The sequence below is a fragment of the Pleurodeles waltl genome, chromosome 3_1 (genome assembly GCF_031143425.1).
Source record: "Pleurodeles waltl isolate 20211129_DDA chromosome 3_1, aPleWal1.hap1.20221129, whole genome shotgun sequence".
NCBI classification, from domain to species: Eukaryota; Metazoa; Chordata; class Amphibia; order Caudata; family Salamandridae; genus Pleurodeles; species Pleurodeles waltl.
The window spans coordinates 1,168,531,119-1,168,554,818 of record NC_090440.1 but is presented as its reverse complement, the minus strand read 5'-3'; positions in this window follow the sequence as shown (position 1 = coordinate 1,168,554,818).

Genomic DNA, 23,700 nt, shown 5'->3' with positions numbered 1-23,700 from the left:
TTCTCATAAAAGCACATCCAGGGCAAGGGAAAACAGGGAGGTCATTCCGGCCAGGATACCCATCAACAGTGTATGCCATTTCACTACTGACCTCAGCCTTGTCTCTACAACCAGCCAAGGAGACGGCGGACAGACCCCTATCTTCCAGGTAATGGGGTGGGTACTCCTCTCATGGAATAAGTACAAACAGATTGAGCTATCACTACTATGCTCTTGCTTAGGAGTTAAGGGTTAGGTAGAATTCCTATATGCATGTTATTCCAATATGCTGGGGTTGTTTATTTTCTTTTGGCTGGTCACAACAATCCTAATCCTGTTACCTCTAATTGCCATAATAATTGTAAAACATACATTTTATTCTAGATTGCAATCTTTTCAATAAATTTAATACATTTATTGAAAACCATCCTGCATCCTTTCTTTGGCCCATGTGTGTGTATGAGACCTTTGCTAACGAGTGAAAGGGGTGAGATTTGTTGACGACTTCCCCTGGGAGGACACAGAGTATCATGCGTCAGGCTGCCACAAATCACCTTTGCTTTCTATGTTTGGGTGAGGTGCTGCAAGTTAGCCGAAAGGGTTGGGTGGACAGCTGCCAAGACAGTGTGGGATTTACTTAGTCACCCACAAATGGTGGTGCTGCCGCCACGAATCCAGCAGCCTCATTCCAATAATGAGAGTCCTACAACAATATCTATGTAGGGATTTCAGTGTTTTTTTTTAACCTTTTTTGTGAGAAAATTAAATGGGACTGCACAAGATTCCAAAGTTTATGATTTTTTTCAGTTACTAGAGAACCCCTGCAGTTTAGGATTTCTAATTTCACTTTTCAGTAAATTGCCCACAATAATTTGTCTTTTAGAGAGCCAATAGCTGCATGAATCCGTCTTTCAAACGAAATATCATGTTCAGGGCTAAGTGTTGAAAAGTACCTTGCGAGAGATCATTTCACATTTTCAAACTGCAAACGAACATCATTCATTAATTTAGATCAACAAGCCACTTAGACAAATATATAAGTCTCACAACACATTAGGGTGGTAACTTGGAAATCAATACTCGGTTTCGAGCTCACTTTTAGGAGTATTTACAAAAACAGCTGTGCTGATTATTTCTTCTGAAATTATTTGTGAACCCATTTGTTTCATAAATATCTAGATATCCTGAATCCTGTAGAGGTTCACAGTTTGTGGACTGACAAGCCCTACCCTAAAAGAAACAGATTCCTGGTTCGGTGAGCATCTGGCGCTTGAGTACACACGCATCAACTGACCAGGAAAGAGGAACACCTAGGCCTTTGTTCAATCGATGGACGTTTTCCCATTCTCTGATTAGGATGTTTGCTGCTCCCTTTGAATGGTTTTCCACTCACGGTGACACCAGGGCCTTAATCTGCCCTTATCGGACATCAGGGTGAGAGGCTGTGATAGCGCCATTTTGGTGCTTCCTGAACTTGTCACCCAGGGCACCGATGCCAACTGCCAAGCAGTATACGGTTTCACATGTATTCCGGGTCATGAGAGGTGAAGCGAGCCGGCCCTGGGTTTACAGCAACCTCCTTTATAGCGGCACCTGCCGCTTGTCTACCTGTAAAAAGAAGTGCAAGCTTCCTCTTCCGGTTCGTGGGGGCTTACTTGGGATGCCGTCATAGCGAGGAGTTAAATAACGGGGTGGCTACTTGCTAGGTGCATCACAGGTGTAATGTGCTGAATGTTGTGTGTCAATGTGGTTCTCAAAGACACACAACGGTCGTCCCAATCCCAATAGGATGTTTTAAGGTGTGCCCTTTGTAGACATCTGCCAGTGCTTTATTTGCCCTGAGTGTAAAAATAAGGGTGACTGGACTGTGCTTCAAGGAGCTATGCCACACAATAACGATAACTGATAGTACAGCTGCAACGAAAGAAGATTGAGGGTACCTGAAAATAAATGTAGCAATGTAAGGTTGATGACGCCGAAATGAAGGTTTTACATTTATTAGCGCTTAAACGTAGTACTGCAATAATCAAGTGTGACTTTAACCGAACTAATAAAGATTGTACGGGGACAAAATGTGCCCTTAGAATAGTTTGCTAACATTTATAAGCGTGCTTTATATAACGTGATGTATTAGAATTGCACTAATCCGACATAATCATAAACGTGTGCTACGATTTGCTTGTTTGAAATGTTTTAGCTTAGCATAACTTTAGTGGAGGCTTTGGCCTAGTTGCCTGGTCTCACGGTTTAGATGTTCGTATTTTTTTTCCAATGTGCTAATAAACGTGTATTTCTGCTTGAAGCTGTACTTTTCCACTGAGATCGTTCACATGCTTATCTTAAAGTTTCATGCCAGCCTGGCATTTTTTCTCTTTGCTCCAAGGTCAATCTGCAGGTGCGGACAATGGAAGCTCTGAAAGTGAGTTAATTGGTATAAAATGTTGCAACTTGCGTACCCGTCTCCAAGGATAATGTATGCTTAAGTAAAAGCTTGAGAACTGTTGTTTTTGATTGGACAATTTGAAGCCAACCTATGAACCCTCCAATGGAAGACCCTACTGGATTTGAACTGTTGTCTATTTAAACCATTTGCACGAGAAGAAAGTAGCCATTACAGCCATTACCCGGACATTACAGCCATTACCAGCCCGATACCCGCCATTTTGCAGGACATTGCAGCTATTATGGCCCATCTTGCTGCGACGCCATTTTGAAAGAGACTTTGATGCTTTCTCTAATTGAGAGAAAGAGACTTTATATGATTCTGGCCCTAGAGACTTTAACTTTGATCCCTTTGCATGAAGTAGTAGTTTTATTTTGCCGCCGTGAGGTAATTGCCCCGTCCACCCCTGCCCCTTTGCCCCGTCCCATGCTGATCGAGAAACGGTACCTGTGAGATGAAGACTTCCTTGAATGCTGATTGTAATTGGTAAATATGAAAGGACATTGTACAATTGCATTGTGTTTCTTTTAGGTAACCAACTGCTGATTTTTGATAAGAGCCCTAGTTAGGAGTTTTTCCAAATTAATGTTGCTAAATTGTTTTTGCATGAAGTCCCACATGCCGATGCTAATTTGAGGTTAGATGAGGATTCCTCTTGTTGCACGATGCAATTTGAGACCTTGTTATGCTGACTAAATGTATGCAATTAGCTCATTACAGATTATAGTATTAGTAATTTGCATTGCTATTATCGAATGCCTTGTTATTCAAATGCTGCATAGATTGCACCTGTTTCGCCGTTATGGACAGCTATTAATGTTCATTTATGTTTATCATTTGGTGTTGAGACACATCTATATTGTGCTAGCTTTGTTAATATAGGGAAATAAATTCACTAACTTTGAATAAACTGGTGTGGTTATTCCTGACTGAAAGGTCAGGGTTCGCCGAAATGTATTCTGGATTAATTGTTAAGTGTTATGTTGATCAGGGCATTGCTTATGTTCGTTATTGATTATTGATTTGATTAAATTGACTGGTCTCGGGTGAGGAGAGTCCCACTTAGCCAAAAGATTCATCGGCCTAAAGAGCGTCCAAATACAGGTAAATTATTAGTACGGAACGCTCTATCAGTTGATGGTAGCAGAGGATGGTTTCGCCTTTTGGGACTCCGTACCGTTAAAGTACATGGTGTTGAATTAACGGTTACGCCTTTTGGGACCCCGTACTCTTAAAGTACATGGTGTTGAATTAACGGTTTCGACTTTTGACACTCCACTCGAGAAGTTGAATTAGATTTTTCTTGGGTAAAATAGATTGACAGAATGATGATGGGCTAGGTCCACCGCGACTTTCCCGGGATCTCGGAGCTTGCGAATGGAGAGAACGGAGGTGTGGAATGAGCGTTGGCGGTACTAGTGATGGTATGAGTGAAATTAGGGTTTTGCGCTTGCACAGCCTATTGCCGCAGATTGTGTGAAAAGGTTGCGAGGATTTTAGAGGATAGCGGAGGTGCGACTCCGAGTGTAGAAGTAGGGAAGTCGTCGAACTTCATAGAAAATAGCGGAGGTGCGACTCCGAGTGTGAGAGTAGGGAAGTCGTCGAACTTCATGTGTATGTGGCGCTTCGTGCATAAAAAGGTCCACGTGGTTGTTGTTGTTGAGACGGGCCCTGCGAGGTCAAGAGACTCCGGAGTATGTTGTTTTATGTTGTGGTCTGGTCGGTTTAGTAGGTTGATCGGGCGTGGTCAACGAGTCGGTACGTGTGTTAAGGGAGTGAGAGAAACTTCGACTTCGGGCTCTGACAAAATTCTAAGTGCACTAGAATAGATCATTGACAAGTTGAGAGCAGTCTGCGGGTCAGATTTGCTTGCGAAAGTGGGGACCGAGAAAGATGGAATAACTGCCGAGGCTAGTGAAAAATACCTAAGGTCCTGAAGCGATTGTGTTACCCTTCCTGTAGTAAACAGACAGATCTGTTTTTATTTTGGTAGCTCGCGATACATGCCAGAAGCTGTTACGAGAGGAGCTGAGTGAAGGAGGACTAGCCGCGAGGCTTTGTCAGCCGCAGTGTGTGTGAGTGTGACGTCACTAGGAGCCGCGCTGGGATAGGTTGGTTGGAGAGAAGGGTCGCGCACGGATTGGACGCAGTCCGTGGGGCTCGATTGGAAGGGGAAAGGCAAGCGAAGAGTATTCCGGGAATTAAAGTCACCTATTGATTACAAACTTTGTGAAATAAAAGACGAGAAAATTAATTTTTTTAAAGCATTAAGGAGTGCGATGAAGGGGGAGTCTTACATTAAAGCGAGCGTAGGAGAAGAGACGCCACCCGAAGGTACACCAGCTTACATTGTAATGGAGGAAAAAGGGGTAGCTCCGTGCCTTTGGCTAAAGCAATGGCACAAGCTGACAGAGAAACATGGGAGCGTAGCGTTCCCGATCCATGGGACATTCAATATAAGGATCCTAGAGAATTTGAGATTCGCGATGTACGACATGAAGGTACCTCCAAGGCCAGCACAGTTTGAGGCTCTAGCAATTTGGGAACTGATGGCTAGACAGCAACAGCAAAATAAGTTCGAGACAAGGATAAGGAAGGTAGAAAAGACACTAGCGGACGCTAGGTGGGATAATGCACAGAAGGTGTGGAGGTCAGATGTATTGCAGGGGATACAATTGTTTCCCGCAATTACTAAGGAAGAAGAGGAAACAGGTAAGAAAGCTACCTGTAAGACAAACAGGAGGTGTTACAAGGATAGAGAGGACGAGGAAAAGTTGAGAAGAGAAGAGGAGTTAGAGGATGAGGAGTTAATAATGCAATTGCTGAACGACCGTCCACCACCTTATGCAGAGAGTGGACAAGGTCCAAGTACCAGTTCTGCCCCTCCGGCATCGGTACAGAACGGTGAAACTCAGAGTTCAGGAGCATCATCGGGATCTAAGGACCCGAGTTTACTGTTCACCCCGCAGATACCGCAGGTTAGGAGAATATATCCAGATGTGCCCATACTGAAACCAGCAGAAAATTATCAGCCGCAGGTCCCAAGGTACTACAGCAGTGACAACAGTACGGGAATGATTCTAGATCCAACCGTAATGGGAGGACAGAATGGTCACAACCCAACATTGGCACAAGCTGAATAAACTCAGTTTTTGATGCCTCAAAAGCAGATGCAGGGGGGAAACGCACATGCTCAGATGACGGGGAGTCAGATGGGCATGCCGGCAATGATGACCCATAGTGTGGGAATGAACATGTCCCAGAACATGGGAAATGGACAGAACCCAGATGCGATATCCCTACCCATTACTGTAGGTCCACCGGTACCTTTGTACATGCAGCCAAATTCAGGTATGAGCAGTCAAGGATCAATACTGCAGAATGGGACAGAAAGGAGGTGCATAGAAAACACTCCAGGGATAACTCCGATAGCGGCTCAGCCAACTGGATCTGGGTCCTTGATGGAGTTTAGTCCCATATGTGCTCAGTCAACACTGGTGAGGTCGAGTCCCCCACTGATGATACCGCTATCATCGAACACTGAAAAGTTGCCGCAACCATCAATGGCAGTCGATGTGAATGCTACACTGATGGGGTTGAATGCGCAACAGCTGACACAGTGGTTCAACAGTCTGAATTCCACTCAAAGCTCAGCCAGTGGGAAGGGAGAAGATTATCTGAATAGGGTCAGGTTGAACATGGAAGCACAAGAATTGGTGGAAGGGACTATGGGTGTGAATAGGTTAGAGTCCTACTCGGAAGAAGAGCTGAGGTATCTATGTCCCAGGATTACGAAAGAAGTGAACAAGGTACATAGAAGCTTGCAGGAAATAGCTGACAAAAATGGGGTTGACATAGACAAGACAAAACACTTGAGCAGGAGCTACAGATTGGATTTTGGGACTACAGACTTTGAACATATGAGGTCAGCAGGCATGAAGGCGCACCTTAGAGAATTGCTGCAGAGTGCACAAGTCTGGAGGTGTTTAGACAAGTGGGAAAGCAGGTGGGTAAAGAGAAAGGAAAAGAGGAGGGACAGTGCTACAGAGCTCAACGAGAAAAGACCACAGAGTAGCGAGGCAGTAACCATGTTACCAATGAGGGAGACAGCAGGGGGAAAATTAATACATGTACCATGGCACAGAAGCGACATTCAGTCTTTTACGGATGATTTTCCCAAACTGAGAGAGAAACCGATTGAATGGTATCAACAGACTGATAGGTTTGTGAAGCTTGCAAAATGTCTTTGGGAAGACCTGAACACTCTCTTTGAGATTGTGGTTCCAGCAGATTTGTGGGAGGATTGCAAAAGAGCTGTAGGTTGGCCGACAAGTGAACCAGAGAGAGACAGGGATACGGGTGCACCATCACCTATGGTGATGAGCTTGTACTATAAGGTAATTGAGCATTTGAAGACGAAGGTTGCCGCGAAAAATGTGGATTGGCAGAAGATTGATCGAACTGCCCAAGAGGCTAAAGAGTCGATTCATAGTTACTATGAGAGATTGTTGAAGGCGTTCAAGAACTACAGTGGCACGGAGACAATAGAGGCGAAGGACATGCTTCATTTTGTGTTTAGATTTGTGGAAGGGCTGAGACCAGAGATAAGTCAGATGATAAAGTCGCATTTGATTTGTTGGCAGTCGAAACCGATCGATGAGGTGTTGAATTATACGAAATACTGTAGCGACGAAATTGAAGTGAAACAGAAAAAGTTGAAAGAGAAGGTGATGATGATGCAACTTAAAGCAGCTCAGACAGGTCTGCAAGGTTTGCAAGGGTTGCAAGGGTTCCAACAGCAGGCACCGCAACCGCAGCCGCAGTTGCAGGGAAATATGATGTTTCAGCCACAGGCGAGAGGCAGAGGCAGAGGAGGTTTTGGGAATAATGGTCCGGATTTGAATACTGTTGTGACTTCGAATGGTGTGCAGGCATTGAAAAAGGTGATGCCGTGTCACGTGTGCGGAATCGTCGGTCATTGGAAACGCGAGTGCCCGATGGTGGTGCAGGAAGGTGCAGGTGCAGGTGTTGGTCAGCAAAACAATGATGTCAATGCATTTCAGACAATGAGGGGACCGAAAATGAGAGGTCCAAACCCAAATTTTCAGACCATAAATCAGTTGCAGGGATTACAACCTATGCAGCCGCAGCAGATGCAGATGCCCCGTATGCAGATGACGCAAATGCAGCCAATGCAACAGCAGTTACCCATGGTACCTAATCAGCAAATGCAAATACCTTTGGCACCAATGAGTCAGCAGCAAGTGATGGTTCCTCCACAGGTCTCGGGTCAGGTAATGAGTACAAATGGCACAGTACAACAGTTCCCATTACACAGTGAGGATGGAATAAACAATGTATGGGAGAGTGAAAGTTCAGGAGAGGAAGGAGATTGTGTGCTTGCAGCATCCTTGGAAGTTGATCAGAAGGGTCCGTACGTAGAGGGAAGAGTAATGGGTCATCGTGTCTCATTCTTGGTTGACACAGGAGCCACACGTTCAACTGCTAAGAGCAGTGAAGTACCAAATTTGCCACTCTCAGGGAGAACAGTTCAAGTGGTGGGAGTAGCAAACAGGCACCTGACGAACCCAATAACAGATCCGGTACCAGTCAGCATTGGTAACTATCAAGGGTTACATAAATTTGTGGTATGTGACTCAAGCCCGATAGCACTGTTAGGGAGAGACCTATTGTGCAAATTGGGATGTTCGATTATGTGTTCGAACGAGGGAATTAAAATTCAGACGAGTAGTGATGGGGAAGAAGAGGACAGTGTAGAGGGGGATGAGATGGAAACTGTCGATGAAGAGTATCCTCTGATTTGCCTTTTCCCGATGATAACTGAAGAAGATATTCCAGCTGAATTACGGGAAACAGTCGGAAAGGAAGTGTGGGATATGACAGGGAAAGAGGTGGGATTGATGAAAGGAGTGGAACCAGTGAAAGTGACTGTAAAGCCCAATGCAACCTTTCCCCAGACCCCACAATACCACATGGCACAAGACACCCTCATGAAAGTTGCCCAACTCATTGACGAATTTGTAAAGCAGGGAGTACTGAAAGAAGTGTTAAGCAGTCCATGTAATTCACCAATCATGGGACTAATAAAGCCGAGTGGAAAGGTCCGAATTGTGCAGGACTTGAGGAAAATAAATGACATTATAGTCAAATGTTGCCCTGTCGTACCAAATCCAGCTGTGATAATGTTTCAAGTCCCTTGCGATGCTGAGTGGTTCTCAGTCATCGACTTGTCACAAGCGTTCTTTTTGGTGCCTCTTCATGAGGACAGCCAATTTCTCTTTTGTTTCAAATTCTTAGACAGAGTCTACAGTTGGTGTTGAATTCCTCAAGGGTTTTCGGAGTCACCGTCAATCTTCAATCAGATTCTAAAGAAAGATTTGGAAGCGTTAGAATTGCCATTCGAGTCAACCCTAGTACAGTACATCGATGACTTATTGATTGCATCTAAGACAGAAAGTGGCTGCACAGCCGATACCATTGCTCTACTGAACCATTTGGGAAGGAATGGACACAAGGTGTCTCCTTCAAAGTTGCAGTTCTGTCAGAAGAAAGTGAAATACTTGGGTCACCAAATAGAGAAAGGGTCACGGAGAATAATGAAGGAAAGAATAACAAGTGTACTTCAAATGAGTCCACCAAAGACAAGGAGGGAGGTGAGGAAGTTTTTGGGAATGGTGGGCTACTGTCGTCAGTGGATTCCCAACTTCTCAACTCTAGCAAAGCCTTTACTGAAACTGACCCAGAAGGATGCCTTGGATCCAATTGAGCTGAAAGGAGATGAGATGGATGCTTTTATTGAACTGAAAGAATGCATGTGCAGGGCTCCAGCTTTAGGTATGCCTGATTACACAAAGCCTTTCACATTGTTTTGTCATGAACGTGATGCATGTTCTCTGTCTGTCTTGACTCAAGTCCATGGTGGCATAAACAGACCAGTAGCGTATTTTTCAGCTACTTTGGATCTGGTCGCAGCAGCACTTCCAGGGTGTTTGCGCGCCGTAGCAGCAGTTGGTATCAGCCTCACTCAGAGTGAAGGAATAGTGATGGGACACCCAGTAACAGTCATGGTCCCTCACTCAGTTGAGATACTTTTGACCCGCTCCCGAACACAGCACATGACCGGAGCAAGACTCACAAGGTATGAAACGGTAATTCTGGGCTCACCGAATGTGCAGCTGAAAAGGTGCACTACGTTGAATCCAGCAACCTTGCTTCCTGGTGAAAATGCTGAAATTGAGAACGCTGAAGACGTCGAGCATGACTGCCTTCAGGTGACTGAATTTTGCACAAAACCTCGACCTGACATTAAGGATACTAAGCTCGATGAAAATGACCAAATTGTTTTTGTTGATGGTTCATGTCTAAGAGATGGGATGGGAATTTTGAAAGCAGGATATGCTGTATGTACTGTAACAGGTGTCTTGGAAGCGTCCTGGCTTCAAGGAGTCTATTCTGCACAAGTAGCAGAACTTGTAGCCCTTACAAGAGCATGTCAACTATCTGCATTGATGAAAGTCACCATTTACACTGATAGTCAGTACGGGTTTGGGATTGTGCACGACTTTGGACAACTATGGTCACAGAGAGGTTTCCTGACTTCTTCAGGATCCCCAGTGAAAAACTGGGAGAGAATAAGGGAATTGTTACACGCCATTCAAATGCCAGCCGAAGTTGCAGTGGTAAAGTGTAGTGCTCATACAAAAGGACAGGATTATGTTTCTCTGGGAAATGCATATGCGGATCAAGTCGCAAGATTTTGTGCCTTGAATTGTATATTACTCAGAGATGAGTGGAATTCGATAAGTGAACCAGAACTCGAACCAGCTGAAGCATTTGCCTTGAAGGTCGTAGATACAATAGATGAACTAAAAGCATTACAGAATAACGTCAGGGAGGACGAAAGAGATTCCTGGATTAAATCACAATGTATAAAGAGACCAGATGAGTTATGGGTTTCAAATGAGGGAAAATTTGTTTTGCCAAATAGTCTCTTATCGCAGCTTGCGCGGTTCTATCATGGGCAGGCTCACCTAGGGAGAGATGCCATGATAAGATTGTTCAAAACTGATTGGTTTAACCCCAGATTTCGCCAAGCTGCAGAAGCAGTTTGCCATCGATGTGTCACTTGCCAGCAGATGAACCCAGGGAAGGGAACAGTTGTGAACGCGAGCCACATTGGCAGAGCCAGTGGCCCGTTTAGTAGGATGCAGATGGACTTCATTGAGATGCCTGTGCATGGAGGTCTGAAGTATGTGTTGGTGATTGTGTGCATTTTTAATCACTGGATTGAAGCATACCCTACACGTAGAAATGACAGCCTCACAGTTGCAAAACTATTGTTGAGGGAGTTAATACCACGTTTCGGATTCCCGATCTCTTTAGAATAAGATAGAGGAAGTCACTTCAATAACGAGGTGATAAAGTTACTTTGCGAAGCGCTGAACATTGAGCAAAAATTGCATTGTAGCTATCGCCCTGAAGCATCAGGATTGGTGGAGCAGATGAATGGTACACTGAAATCAAGAATGGCGAAAATATGTGCATCGACAAATTTGAAATGGCCTGACGCATTGCCCTTGGTGTTAATGTCAATGAGAAACACCCCTGACAGAAAGACTGGATTGTCCCCGCACGAAATTCTCATGGGCAGGGCTATGAGACTTCCTGCAGTTCCCGCAAACGCGCTTTTGAATATTACAGATGATATGGTGTTAGACTACTGCAAAGGTCTGGCTGACGTGGTTCGCTCTTTCTCTCACCAGGTGGAAGCAACCACCTTGCCACCGATCCAAGGTCCAGGACACACACTGAAAGCAGGGGACTGGGTCGTGGTAAAGAAGCACGTGAGGAAGTTGTGTCTGGAACCCCATTGGAAAGGCCCTTTCCAAGTGATCCTGACGACAACTACCGCTGTGAAGTGTGCAGGAGTTCCCAACTGGATTCACGCCAGTCACACAAAGAAAGTGTTGTGTCCCACAGATGAGGAAGTTGAAGCGTTGAAACTGCCAGTGCCTGATAAAACAGTGCTGAACGCTGAGACAGAGCAAAACCGAACTGAAAGGGAACAGGCACAAACAGGAGAGAGAGAAATATTCTCTGAGGACGAATCAACAGAATTACTTGGGGAAGACCAAGGAGAAACCTCAGACAGCGACGAAGCAGCTGAAGGTGACAAAGAACATGAAGCAGCTGAGGGTAGCAAAGAGCCTGAAGCAGCTGAAGGTGACAAAGAGCCTGAAGCAGCTGAAAGTGATAAAGAGCCTGACGAAAGTAACGGTGACGAAGGGCTCGAAAAAGGTGAAAAAGCAGGAGAGCCTGATCAGAGGAGGGCTTTCCCAGAAGCAGACGATACAGAAAAAGAAAAGGAGAACGTGATTGATTCCCCAGGAGGAGGGGACAAGGCAGAACAGAATGAAACAGTTCAAGGTTCCACAGAAAAGGTCGCAGGTCCATCAAGTGGACACGGTGCAAAGAGGAGACTAAGTATATCACCAATAAAACAAAGGACTAAAGAAAGTTTGAACGACGGAGAAAGGCCAAAAGTGAAAGAGAAAAGAAAGGAAGTGTCTGTCGTGGTACCAACCTTAAGTGAAGGAAAAGACTTGACAAAAGTGGAAAGTACCAGTGAGGCAGAATAGAAAAGAGAAGCAAAATTGAAAAGGAAAAGGATACCAAACAGGAGATATTCCGGTCCAGAATGGGCATATGCAGTCAATGACGATTGGACTGACGAATTTGTATCTCTAAGCCTCGAGAACGAAGAAGAAGAGATACCAATAGAAAAGAAAAGTTTTATGGACACTGTTGATTGAAAGGGTGATAAGTGACATTGCTTGCTACAATTTAACGAGATACAAAACAACCAGCTGAGACATTGCTAAACCGGATAAGACACTTGCTGAACTGATAAAAAAAGGACTGAGTTATTGCCGAATTGAGTTATTGCCGAATTGAGACAAATGCTGCTAACCGATAAGTGACTGGCCTCTTGAAGAAAACTGTGTGAACATTGCGCTCGTTCAGCTTTGTAACTGAATTGCTAAATAGTTTCTTTATAGGTGCTTCTAGCTCTCTGATTCTATACAGATCATGGCTACACAAAACAGTAGAGTGAAATATTGTAAATATGCGTGTATAGGCTTGATAATTGCATGTGTACTAATAATAGTGGCAATAGTGCTTGCAATGCATGGTAAGGGTGAGAATGAGAAAATTGATGCTTCTACCTTTGCTCCTGTTACCGTCACTGAACTAACCGCATTGAAAAGACTAGAATTAGATGAGAGACACTTGCATGATAAGAAGGAGCTTTCGTATAACGTTTTCTATCGCTTGCTAACAGAATATGTTGAGACTATGGATGCGAAAGATTGTTATGTGTGTACACAGATACCGACATCAGTAAAGGAAGGGGTGACTTATCACCACATGCCTCTTACATACGGGATTACATGTAGTATTGTAATGTCTAGATTTTATGGTCAAACTAACATACAGTATTTTTACTCGAATTATGATGTTACCTTTGCATATGTTCCTATAATAGCGCAGCTAAGCCAGATTGCTAAAGATTGGGATGCTAAAATAATGCGGGAATTTTTCGAGCCAATGCAACCTTTTGAAACGGCTCACGCTCATAGGGAAAAAATTACCTGCTCGCTCTCTGCAGTAGAGATAAGCTTTTTAGATCGCACAGATGATAGAAGGGCACAAATGAATGCGAAATTAGAAAAGGAGCTAAGTAAGAGGACTTCAGTAGATCATTATGATTTTGCCGCAATAAAAACACAAGGGAGAATAGCTTTAGATGCTTGGCATGTAGGGAAATTTTGTATATATCGAGGTGAATATTATTATGATAACATTTTCGTAGGAGCGAGTGAGTGTAAACATACGTTTATCTTTAAGGCCAAATGGACATTCATGATGAACGGACTTGACCCTGTCATTCCAGGTGTATATTACATTTGTGGGTATAATGCCTATTATCGTCTTCCGAAAGGATGGTGGGGGAGATGTTATTTGGGTATAGTGTTCCCAAAGGTTTATCAACTGGATGACCTATCGATGATTTCAAAGACATCTGGATCCCATCGTATCCAGAAAAGAGAGACCGCAGCTGCTGTGGTAGGAGATATATTTGGAGCCATGATTCCTTCATTGGGAGTTGTGTTGAATTCCATCAAAATAAGAAAGTTGTCTACTATAGTGGATAACATGTTGACAAAGTTTTCAGGTGCAATAATTCTGATAGATGCTGAACTTGCAGCGGAAAGAGCTATGACTCTTCAAAATAGGCTTGCATTAGACATTCTTTTAGCAAAGGATGGCGGCGTTTGCAAAATGCTTGGTGCGTGCCACTGTTGCACGTATATTCCCGACAACAGTGTGAAAATTAAAACTATGCTTGCTAATATAACAAAAGAGAGTGCAGATTTGAAGGAATTGAAAGAACCAGGAGTGTGGGAGAAGGTTGGAAAAGGACTTGCTTCAGTGGGAAATTGGATTGGGGGAATTTGGAATGGAATATTACTAAAAATAATAAAGGGAATATTAATTGTACTGATTTGCATATTTGGAATTTGGGGAATAAAAAGGGGAATAATAATGATTATGGAAAGAATTAAAAGAAGGAAGGAAGAGAAAATGATGAAAAGAATGGCAGAAGAATATAAAGCGAAAACTAGGGGAATTAAAAGGAAAAGAGAACTGACAGAATTTTAATGGAATAAAATTTGTGGGAATAGTTTGTGTGATGACAAGTAGTCATCAGAGGAGGGATTGATGACGCAGAAATGAAGGTTTTACATTTATTAGCGCTTAAACGTAGTACTGCAATAATCAAGTGTGACTTTAACCAAACTAATAAAGATTGTACGGGGACAAAATGTGCCCTTAGAATAGTTTGCTAACATTTATAAGCGTGCTTTATATAACGTGATGTATTAGAATTGCACTAATCCGACATAATCATAAACGTGTGCTACGATTTGCTTGTTTGAAATGTTTTAGCTTAGCATAACTTTAGTGGAGGCTTTGGCCTAGTTGCCTGGTCTCACGGTTTAGATGTTCATATTTTTTTTCCATTGTGCTAATAAACGTGTATTTCTGCTTGAAGCTGTACTTTTCCACTGAGATCGTTCACATGCTTATCTTAAAGTTTCATGCCAGCCTGGCATTTTTTCTCTTTGCTCCAAGGTCAATCTGCAGGTGCGGACAATGGAAGCTCTGAAAGTGAGTTAATTGGTATAAAATGTTGCAACTTGAGTACCCGTCTCCAAGGATAATGTATGCTTAAGTAAAAGCTTGAGAACTGTTGTTTTTGATTGGACAATTTGAAGCCAACCTATGAACCCTCCAATGGAAGATCCTACTGGATTTGAACTGTTGTCTATTTAAACCAGGTGCACGAGAAGAAAGTAGCCATTACAGCCATTACCCGGACATTACAGCCATTACCAGCCCGATACCCGCCATTTTGCAGGACATTGCAGCTATTATGGCCCATCTTGCTGCGACGCCATTTTGAAAGAGACTTTGATGCTTTCTCTAATCGAGAGAAAGAGACTTTATATGATTCTGGCCCTAGAGACTTTAACTTTGATCCCTTTGCATGAAGTAGTAGTTTTATTTTGCCGCCGTGAGGCAATTGCCCCGTCCACCCCTGCCCCTTTGCCCCGTCCCATGCTGATCGAGAAACGGTACCTGTGAGACGAAGACTTCCTTGAATGCTGATTGTAATTGGTAAATATGAAAGGACATTGTACAATTGCATTGTGTTTCTTTTAGGTAACCAACTGCTGATTTTTGATAAGAGCCCTAGTTAGGAGTTTTTCCAAATTAATGTTGCTAAATTGTTTTTGCATGAAGTCCCACATGCCGATGCTAATTTGAGGTTAGATGAGGATTCCTCTTGTTGCACGATGCAATTTGAGACCTTGTTATGCTGACTAAATGTATGCAATTAGCTCATTACAGATTATAGTATTAGTAATTTGCATTGCTATTATCGAATGCCTTGTTATTCAAATGCTGCATAGATTGCACCTGTTTCGCCGTTATGGACAGCTATTAATGTTCATTTATGTTTATCATTTGGTGTTGAGACACATCTATATTGTGCTAGCTTTGTTAATATAGGGAAATAAATGCACTAACTTTGAATAAACTGGTGTGGTTATTCCTGACTGAAAGGTCAGGGTTCGCCGAAATGTATTCTGGATTAATTGTTAAGTGTTATGTTGATCAGGGCATTGCTTATGTTCGTTATTGATTATTGATTTGATTAAATTGACTGGTCTCGGGTGAGGAGAGTCCCACTTAGCCTAAAGATTCATCGGCCTAAAGAGCGTCCAAATACAGGTAAATTATTAGTACGGAACGCTCTATCAAGGTTTAAGTTACAATGATGTTCATACAGCATAACATCTAGTCGGTTGGTTGGTCCTAAATGGAGGTTGTTTCTATAGGCAATAGATCATGCAGCCTCTGTCCGAACCTGTGGCTTCCTATCTCCTTTCGTACCCTCGTTGTTTGGTTTCCCTACTTTACATGTCTGATTCCATGACTGGCTCTAATGGTCTGCTGGTATTTGTTCTCCTGTTCATTGAGACTTTATAGGTGCTCGTATAATATCCATTCTCCTCCTTTCAAGGCACTCAGGGGAAGATATATGGAAAGTGGCGCTGCACTGTGTGCAGCGCCACTTTCCCTGCTCCCCTTAGCATTCCCCTACCACCACCATGTGTGCGCCGTATTTAAAATACGGCGCACCATGGTGCAGGGTTGGGGGCAATAGCATCATTTCTCATGACGCTATTGATGTACTCTGCAGAAGTAGCGCCAAAATATTGGTGCTACTCCTGCAGAGTACATAGGGCCTCATTCTAAAGAATGGAAGGCCCCTTTTAACGCCTGCTCTAGATTTCCGTATGCCATTTTTCTGGCTCCCCTAACGGGCAAAGCCCCCTTTGCTTACATTATGCCTGGTGCAGGCATAATATAGCGCAAAGGGTTACAGAGTGACACAATGTATGCATTGCGCCACCCTGTAAATACGGCGCAGGGATTTCGGCCTTGTTGGGCCACATTAACATAAAAAATAATGACGGTAATGTGGCACAAGGTGGCGCTAGGGCATTATAAATATGCCCCTCAGTGTCTCCCTGGTTGTTAACTTCTAGTTGTAGCCTGTCATCTTGAAACTATATTTCTAGGAAGGGTGACATGCATGTCCAGAAGGCACAAGTGACACACATGCTCAGAAGTTAAAGGAATTCGTAAAATGTGAATTTGTAGTGTAGAGGAATTAATGATATGGGTGTCACTGTAAGATGAACTAGTGAAGAACAGTTGAGAAGATGTGAGGGTCTGGGTAGAAGTTCAGTCCAGGAGGGTAGTTTGCCAACCTGCTGAAGCAAGCAATGAAGAATTAGGAGTAGACTCAACATGTGGAGCCAGAGTCAAATCAACGGCAACTCGTCCACTCTGCCACTCAGACAGACCGTGGCCACTATAACAGTTACAACAAGTGTTGGTGGTGGAGAAGACTAAGTGGTCTCAGGAAAACCGTAATGATTTATGATATGCAGGTGAGCAGTTTAAGAGTACTGAATGCCTGGCAAGCACACTCATGTGCACAAGACTGAAAAAAGGTGTCCCCACTCCCCGAGGCTTCCTCCATCCTTTGCACACACCCTCTAGATCTCTCAATAGGCTGGCCATCCAACCGGGGCTATAATCCTCCTGGTGGACTGTGAGAGTGAGGGTCTCCCAGGGGATTCTGTCCATGATTCCCTCTTCATTTCTAGTTACTTCCCAACATTTCACCAGATTTTGGCTTTTTCTGTAGCCAAAATGACCAGGTGAAGTGCACAGGGTCTGCGAATTTGCAGTCCTAGTGTGGCCGGTAAATCATGTTACTGATGGAATTAGGATTAGTGGAGCAATTGTAATCATCTGTATCAGGAGCACCCAGGACAGGGAGGGACACCAACTTTCACCCAGCACATTATAGGGTTGTGAAATTGCATGGAGGCTCCCTGGGGAAGCCATACGTTTCTTTTTCACAGACTGAAGAGGAAATCCAACCAGGTAGGATCACCACTTACAACGATTCACTTGCACTTTCTGAAACCTTTTTCAGCTTTTGTGTCTCCTGACTCTGTCCCTCTGCTGCTTTTCCTTGGTCCCCAGGCAGCATCCGTGGTCTGCAGGGCAGAACAAACAGGCAGGTTGATCCTTGAGCTTGACAAGGAATCTGGCTGGGGATCCCTTTGTCACTCCTTGGGAGGATTCCTTAACTCAAAGGCCAGCAAGCAGTTGAACAGGGCTTCATCGTACTTTAATCTTCTCCAGGAGCAGACTGACCAGGTGGGTTCATTTCTATGTTTGGAAGAGCCCTCACACAAGTTTCAAAAGTCAAGATTAGGGTAACAGCTTCCAGGGCACTAGGTGCAGGATACATTATGTGTCTGAAAGACGAACAGAGTTTCACATTTCAGTTAGGTCTGGTGAAAGGTTGAAATCTGGTGCAGTCGGTGGAAGAGATGGCATTGTACACTCTTCTTGGGGCTTATTAGGATACAAAGTGGTCTAATGTAAATCAGGCTGGTAGAGGCAGTGAATGTTATTCTAGGCCTTAAAGCTAGATGGCTAGTAAATATATATATCAGACCTGATTACTTATAAATATATTTCACTGAGTATGGTGAGGTTGAGGCATTGTAGTGGGTGGGGCCTCGTACTGAGAACTGCCTAAGAGGCATTCTGCTCCCTACCCCCCAACAATCCCTCTCCCTCTTAAAAACAAAACAAAAAGTGGCTGAGGCTGTCACCGATGTTCTCGGGTGATTTCACATCCCTTAATGGACACTGGCTGCTTACAGCCTCCAAAGACAAGTTGGAAAGTCACTTTCTGCAGTAATTTCTAGTTCGTCCTCTCTGCCACTGTGTGATTTTGGCACCACTGTGTGATTTCAGCAACTCACGAGGGGACCGCTGGTAATGCTGAATTTACTAATGATTATTCATGTATTCTGAGTGTTGAATTTTCATAGAAAGATGTATTAATGTAGAGAAAAATGCATGCATTTGAAGGTGCGCCAACCTGAGTGGCCACCAGTGTTCACAAAGTGTACTTATTAATAGAGTATTAATGTAAAATGTTGAGCTTATGTTTTATTAATGTAGTAATATGCCATATTAAAGGTTATGTATTATGTATTAGCTTTATTAATCATAAACCATAACTTAGAGAGGTCTTGGGCCTAGTGCACGGCCTCATGTCAAGCTGCATTTCTTAGGTGACTTATATAATGGACGCCTAGAGAATTGAAGTGTGATTTTCCACTGTGCTGACCAAGTGTTTGTAGCTGCAGTCTTTCTCATGAGAACTGCTCGCTAGAAGATGATGTACTAGCTAGGGTACAATGTTTAATGCAATGTGTGTAAGACTGACCTTCCCATGAGAAGACAATGGATGCACTCACTGCAGCATAAGCTGCAACAATATTGATACCTGACAAGCCAAACTATGGGAATGGGAGAAGAGGAGCCAATCATCGACATGTGAACCATACGCTAGTGAAATTGTAGATTTGGGATTTTATTTTATTGGACTAAGTGTAAACATGCAAATTCATTTACCAATAAGGACTTGGGAAGTAGTTTAAATCTAACTTAGCCAGACTGCACCAAGAGAAGATAGGCCATTATTTTCTTGACCGTCCCGAGGAGAGGCGTGTTAATCTTTATTGCTTAAAGAAACTTTACTTTTTGAACTTTAATGCTAAATCCTGATGCCTTGCTGACTGAACTGATGTCCTATTGACGAACACTGTCACTGCTTGCTGAACCATATTGAGGACAGGTATAAAGACTATGGCCCTCATTCTGACTTTGGCGGGCGGCGGTCGCCGCCCGCCAAAATCAGGCCGCCGAAAGACCGCTCCGCGGTCAAAAGACCACGGCGGCCATTCTGGCTTTCCCGCTGGGCCGGCGGGCGACCGCCAAAGGAGTGCCCGCCGGCCCAGCGGGAAAGGCCCTGCAACAATGAAGCCGGCTCCGAATGCAGTTGTACCAGTCGCGATTTTCACTGTCTGCAAAGCAGACAGTGAAAATCCTGCTGGGGCCCTGTTAGGGGGCCCCTGCATTGCCCATGCCAGTGGCATGGGCAGTGCAGGGGCCCCCAGGGGCCCCACGACACCCGTTCCCGCCATCCTGGTTCTGGCGGTGAAAACCACCAGAAACAGGCTGGCGGGAAGGGGGTCTGAATCCCCATGGCGGCGCCGCCATGGAGGATTCTCCCAGCTGGGGGAAATCCGGCGGGAAACCGCCGGACCCGGCTGGGCAACCGCGGCTTCACAGCCGCGGTCAGGATACTTAAGGAAGCACCGCCAGCCTGTTGGCGGTGCTTCCGTGGTCGTCGACCCTGGCGGTTGATGACCGCCAGGGTCAGAATGACCCCCTATGTGACTGATTGTTATGTCTACTTGCTTTTGTTTCTGGGTATCAACCGCTACTTTTGATAGAGCCATAGTTAGACGTTTTCCAAATTTGTGTTGGCTAAATTGTTTTGCATGAAGTCCAAACATGTTATTCTAATCAGAAAGTTAGGGTTCTACTGATTATGCTCGATACCTGTAATAACAGTTGATGTCTTTTCTTTGCTGAATCTAAATGTATGTTATTTCATTTGCGCAGTTATTCTTGCTATTGATTTGGACAGTAACCTTAGAATGTATAGTGGCTCAAGCTTTGATTAGATTGCGATTCTTTCGGCCCTTTGGGCAGCCAGTATTGTTTCTGTATGTTTATCATTTGATTTTGAGACTAAGTTACGTGACATTAGCATTGTTAATATAGGGAAATAAACATTCTAACTTTTATATAAAGAGTGTGGTTATTCGTGGCCACAAGGTCACGGTGAGTGGAAATTACTGACTCATATTGATTGTTGATGTCATTGATTGTTGTGATTATTGATTTGTATTGGTACGGGGTTCATAGTGGGAAAAACTCGAAGCGCAGTCAAAAGGTCCCTCTGCCTATTTGCGTCTCCCTTGTAAATTCACTTAATAGGATTTGATATGCTAACACCGTGTGCCTAGAGCTGAAATTGTGTGACACACAGTGTCACTGTTTGAGGTGGCAGGTCAGATATGTTGTTGTGTTGTAGACAGGAAGTGGGGAAAATTCTCAAAATAAAGGAAGATTGTGGTATTGCTTAACTTTAGAAAAATATTATAAAACACAACTATTATCAAGGTCACAGGGAGGAAGGACTATTGTGAGTCAGTGAGACACCATAGTGAAATGGGAACAAATCAGTACACAGGAAAGAGAGGAAGGCTTTCATGGGGGGATGGCTCAAGCACGGTCTCCCAGTCACAGCCTTGGCAACAAGTATCACCAATTAGCAATGAATCCATTTTATTGTCATTCACACAAGTGATATGAAAAAGGATTGAGTAGACAGTGAATTCAGTTTTTACATAGTTGCTTGTGGGCGGTTTCCCTTTATGTACAAAAACAAGTGTTCTCTCAACCATTTTCAGTGACTGTCGAGCTCCCCCACCTTCAGTTTATTATTTGCAATTACTTCCTGTCAAGGTACTTCAAAGATGTTTAACAAGGGATAATTTATCTCTGCCTGGCCAGCATTGTTGAACTGAGCCTCATATGAAGAATGTCATAGACAGGGAGATTTTAGGGGACAAGCATAAAGTTACACGAGGATCAGCTGAAACATTGAGCACTGCAGTCCGGGGTAATGGGGCTCTGTGGTTACATGATAAAAGCAGCCCTAATCTGAGTGAAGTGGGCTCATTGGTAGTGTGGGCGCCGGAGCTACTGAATTAATGATTTTAATGCATTACCGCTTGCACTTCTTCCCAGGAGTTGCTACAAATGAAATGAGTAATGTACAGGTGTAACAGGGTTTATGAGTGGTGTTCATGATGCAAGAGTGAATAGCTCTCCTAAAAGTGACATCTGGAACTGCAGACAAGATAACACATGTATTTTTCTGTCAATTGAGCAATACTGAAGAGGCATATAAACAGAAAATATATATATTTTAAATCTGGAGTATATTGATGCAGGAGCACTCTCTGTACTGCCAACGTGCCCTGCGGGCACAAATAGTGTGCGCGTACTCCTGGAGTGCCCCCGGGGTACTTTGTATAATATGACCTGAGGAGTGCTGCAAGAAACTAAAGAGGTATGTCTTCTGCAAAGAGTAAGGTCCATGGGTACTGAAGAGGGTGACCACATTACTCGCTATTAGCTGCTTCCTGTGTGAAAGGCCAGCTCATCAATAGCCGCAAACCAACTTATTATCCCACCGTTCTCAATTCACACAATCTGTGTGCACTGAGGCTTAGGTGGCTGTAGAGTAGGGGCTGCATGTTTCTCCAATGTAGCTGATGGTGCAATGTCAGCCTCTCATTTAGGTGTGTGCAAAATGATGATGCCTCCTGTCGCGTTTGACAGTATTGACAAACTGTGCAAGTTAATGAAATGCAAAGTTTGGAACTGTGGCACAACTACAACTCTCTCTAAAAAGTTGCATATAATTTATTTTCGCAAGTGCTTTTTTCATGCAAAAACTTTAAAGTATTCACCAAAAGCAGATATTTACTATTTAATCATGCAAAGTCTTTAATTATCTGCAGGATCCATTATGCGTTATCTTTTCAAATTTTGTCAATTTCATGGACAAATTTATGTTCACAAAGTTGGAAAAAGACAGCTTCTCAAATATTGCAAGTACTGCATTAACTTTGTGGAGTTTGTTGTTTAACCTGACTTCATTTACTCATCAAATTCACCATTCACAAAAGACAAGACCTGCAATCCCACGCAGCTAAAATAGGTAAAACACAATTTAATTGCATGTGACTAGTGAAAGGCATTTAAAGAAACGGTGTGCGTACTATTGGTAACAGAAATGATCAGGAGTCCTGCATGGTAGCAAGCCTTTCGGCTTGTACAATTACTTGTGAACAATTTTGATGGAGATATGGCTAGAAGATTGTTTCTGAATACTCTCCCAGATGAGCCTTATCGGAACATCAAAATAGTAATATTTTACCAACATGTTCAATATTAATACAAATGTATTTTACATATTTATTTTAAATGTAGAATAACATGAAGAAAGCTGAAGTACTATTTACTTAAATTTGAATTAATTATTTAAATAATATAAATGCATTAAATAAAACTGAAAATACTTTTTTTAAGATTTATTTGAAAAAAGGAATTTCCACCCAAATAAGTGTTTGTATGTATTTTCTATCTAGTACAAATTGCTAAAACGTATGTATATAATTTAGTTAAATAAATTTTACTTTTTTTTAATAAAGCTGTATGTTTTTAATTTGAAAAACATTAAAATATGTTATTATAAAATAATTAATACAATTTAACACAAAATATGTTACATTGAAAGTGTATATATATATATATATATATATATATATAATAAATACAAACTCTCCAGAGAGAAAACGCACGCTCAGGAATTCAAAAGCAGAAGTGTTTATTTAACACACAACACGTTTCGGCTGACAAGCAGCCTTGATCACGTGTATAGTTCAACCAATATGCATCCCTTTAAATACCATCTTAACACCACCATAGAAACAGGACTAAGTTATTTTTCCTTTTGTACATATAAATATCCTAGCAAAAAAAGGAGAGGTTAATATAGATAATATAAAATAGGTAACATGAGAGGACTGGTACAGTTGAATAAATATGTAAATATATATAAAGCCACATATCTCATTAATGAATTATTATTTCACTAAATTACCACAAAATTATTAAATAGTAAAAGCACTATAAATATATATAAATGTGATTATACATTGGTCATATCAATATAAATATAAGTATAAATATAAATATAAATATGATTACGGCTCATACATCTCCATATGCCAATAAAAATCATTTTTTAAGAAAAAATATCATTTTTCTAAAAGGAATATCATTTTTTAAGGAGAATATCATTTTTTTAGGATATCACCAGAGCCAATATTTAAATTTTACATTTCGTTCTGCTTGATTCACATAATATATATATTTTTTTCTCTCTTCTGCATATAATGCTATACTCCCAAATTACTGAGCAATGCCAATATTTATTTCTTTCCTTTTTGTCTTTTATACATAGGAAACATTCTCCATACAAAATCATAGCAAAGTTATAGGAAGAAACTTGTCACTGTTTTTATGTAGCCAATAAC